We start from the raw sequence: 2,786 nt of genomic DNA on the forward strand, positions 1-2,786 counted from the left end.
ATGACTCAGCAATGCTCAACCAGACTTTTTACCCTTTAATATTAAGCAACTTAGAGAAGCGCCAGTAAACACGATATTTCTGTCAAGGATTTCTGTCCGTTTTTGAGCGGTACATGCTCGGAGAACAAAGATGTGAGTAAGCCACCCACCAGCTACAGCTCAAAGCCTATGCTCTCTTTTTATGAAGGGGAAGGAAATCTTGTTACAAACAAAACCAGTGTGAGAAAAAGATGTTTGACACGATGATACGGGGAGATATAGAAATGACTGACTTTGGAAATAGTATGTAAAAAAACATCTTTTGCTAAACACTTAAATATTTGAAATACATAATAAAACAACAACTAATTGAGCGTGACAAAAGCAGATTACGTGTCATTAAAAAAGGAGTTTAAAAAAAAGCAACTGTTTTGCAGAAAGAAGACAAATTAGTCTTCAAGGTCATAGGCCATATTTTTTTATTTAATCTTTTTTTGTTTTTTACAGCATTACGTTTTTCTGTTTATCAAATAATCTAAATGAAATTAGGAGGGATTATATATTCTCCTTGGAAGACAGACAGAAGAAGGAGAAAAGAAAATCTCTGTAAAATAAAAATAAAAATGAATACACATTACATGTAATGTCACACATTACATTCTCGTAATGTATATTTGTGAGATACATAAATGACCCGAAAAAGAAAAAATAGATTAAACATGGAAATACAGGCAGAAAAAGGGGGGAAAGTGCATTTAAGGCAACTGCTGTTGAGTTTGCACAATATTTTCAGTCGCCCCCCTCGATAAGTTAAAGTGAATGTACTGGGCTGTAGTTACTGTCCGATGTGTAATGAGAGCCAATGAGAAGGTACCCTCGGCCTTACAATAGGTGATTCAGTGGCAGATACAGTAGCTCGGGTAAAAAGGGGAGCAGGCAGAGTATTAGTAGTAAATATTTTAGGGACTGGGCAGAGTCAGCTTAGCGGGAGAGAAGTGAAGCAGGTGTTGTGTTGCATCCACTTTCTTCTGTTTCCTTTTGGGGGAAGTGGACACCTAAGTGGCCAGCAGAGTTTAGCAAAACAGGGCCATTAGTATCAAAGATGTTTTGGTTAGTAGAAAAAGAAGAGACCTGCAGTTTTCTTGGGATAAAGGAAGGTCTGATGTTGTAGTGTTGTTTTATAATTTTTTCCTTTCATCCTTACAAAATTCAGAGTATGGAGTGAAATTTTGCCCAACAAATACGGACAACATGACTGTTACATGTTGTTTTGTGACCAGAGCTCATCGGAAACCAGTCTGAAATATTTACAAGTTTGGTAAAAGGTCATGTTTCTTTAAAGGGCAAATTGGGAAAGTTGCACAGGTCGACAGCAGCACCCCCTGCTGGCCAGCTGGAGCAACACGATATAGACAGTAGAACAACAAATCCAATACACGGTATGTGATAAAGGATGGGGGGGGGGGAAGGAAAGGGGTGGCAAATATTTATATTATTCCACATTCATATTAAAATTATTTTTTTCATTTATAATTTTCAAGGAAACAATGTTCATCTTTGCAGCCATCACCACAATAAAACAGAGCAATTTACACCCTTGTCAAGTCATTTCTAAACTGCCAAGTACATCAACTGTTCAAGCTGCATCAGAGAATAAACAAAAGTTTCCACTATTCACAGAAAAAAGGGGAGACTACATGAAATTATTCAGACACATGTACATATTAACAATGTATATATTACAATACAGAATGGGGATGTTTTCTCTTGGGCTGTCAGTGGTAGGAGCTGTAAAAGAAAAACAGAAAGGAGGGGAAAAAAAGACAACCAGGGGGTAAAGCTTTTACAGTCTGCTGGCTTTTGAGAAAAAATGAAGATGCAGTTTGACAATCCGTATGTTCTCCTGTACAGATCCAGGCTGAGTGGAGCTGAGTGGATCCAAGTGTGGCATTTCTCCCAAAATCTATTTTCACCTTCCTTCACTCGAGTCTGTTATGTGTGTCCAGTGAAGACATGTCAACCTGAGTGTCCCGTATCTCCCATTAGTGTCTGTACACACCAGCTTCTGCAGTGTAGCTGTGTCCTTTTGCAGACGTGACCTCTGGAGAGTGCAAGCAGTGTGTAAGCACCATTCTCTGAACAGCAATGTCAGGGCAGTTGGTTGAAGAAACCAGGTCCCGAAAGTTCCTTGTTATAATCTGACCTGAGACCAGCACTGTTTAAATGGCCTCTGCGTGCGTAAGGCCCTGAGTTGGCTCGCTTCAGTTCACCGGGTGGTTGCATTCAAGAACTTCTTTTCAGGTTTGAACGCCAAAAAAACAGAGGGGGGAAAAGAAGAGCGGCCTGTGGTTTGTTTTCCTTGTTGTTTATGAGCTCTCTGTCTGTTTATATTCCCACTGGGGCTAAATGTTGGTCAGTGATATATTATTACCCTGCATGGCAGAGAGAACATATCCCAGGCTTTGGTTTTTAAATTGTCAAAGCATGTGTTTGCAACTGCATATGTCTGTAAATGCATGTGTGTCGGAAAACTATTTATGTGTGTGTGTGTGTGTGTGTGTGTGTGTGTGTGTGTGTGTGTGTGTGTGTGTGTGTGTGTGTGTACATGTCTGAATGCACTATATCTGTTTTCCCAATTGCCTGCCATTCCTTGCAGTCTGTATTCTCAGCTGCTTGGAGAGATATTTAATGTCCTAAAAATATCATCCTGGGCAGCAGGATGAGAACCAACCTCACCCGGTTAAAAAACAATATTAATAATAATAATAATAATAATAATAAATCTGAAGTGTGATCCGACCAGCACA

The sequence above is a fragment of the Mchenga conophoros genome, linkage group LG10, assembly GCF_057382185.1.
Source record: "Mchenga conophoros isolate Kocher_MC1m ecotype Shallow Benthic linkage group LG10, M_conophoros_male_GT1.1, whole genome shotgun sequence".
NCBI classification, from domain to species: domain Eukaryota; kingdom Metazoa; phylum Chordata; class Actinopteri; order Cichliformes; family Cichlidae; genus Mchenga; species Mchenga conophoros.